The 571-nt window shown below is 36.4% G+C and overlaps 1 long non-coding RNA gene across 1 annotated transcript in view; it reads left to right on the top strand.

Moving 5' to 3' along the window:
• Positions 1-571, top strand: part of LOC119590725 — a 5006-nt gene extending 4435 nt beyond the window's left edge. Inside the window, exon 2 of the long non-coding RNA XR_005230282.1 lies at positions 436-571. This is a non-coding gene — a long non-coding RNA (uncharacterized LOC119590725). The remainder of the gene's footprint in view (positions 1-435) is intronic.

The raw sequence follows: 571 nt of genomic DNA, 5'->3' as shown, positions 1-571 counted from the left end.
ACTCGCCGGGTTCCATAATATGCCTGTAGCTAGCTTGCGACAGTGGAGTAATACTGGACAAGAGTACTATTGTGACACACTAGAGTTTTATCCCATTACAAAGTTCTGTCCTGAACAATGATAAGAAGACAAAAATCATGATAAGCTGCATGTCTGCATTTCCGTGTCGTGGCGCTCCCTGCTATCAGAAAAAAATCTCATGAAAGTGATATGACAAAGATTAAATCAGCAATATATCACAGTCGCGTTATGGATGCTGTTTTCCGATTGATAAGGCCTGCATGGGAATGCATTACTGCATCTTTTTATCTACCATCACAGTTATATATCCAGGTGGTATTGACGAGTTTATTTTTCATATTTTTCCAAAGCTTGTTCGTGAATGTATCATTATTCAGTGATGATTCATATGTGTTTTGCTGATTCATTTTACAGTGTGGGCCATAGAATTAATTAATTAAGATTTCATTGATAACTATCACAAAGATAAGATATGTTGAGCTGACACTTGAAACTCGAGTTTTTTTTTACGGTACAAAAAGATACCAAAGGTGTAGCTAAGGTGAAAAGA

Source organism: Penaeus monodon, chromosome 27 (genome assembly GCF_015228065.2).
Source record: "Penaeus monodon isolate SGIC_2016 chromosome 27, NSTDA_Pmon_1, whole genome shotgun sequence".
Classification (NCBI taxonomy): Eukaryota; Metazoa; Arthropoda; class Malacostraca; order Decapoda; family Penaeidae; genus Penaeus; species Penaeus monodon.
Note: the sequence above shows the minus strand (reverse complement) of the source record. Positions and strands in the feature narration are given on the sequence as shown.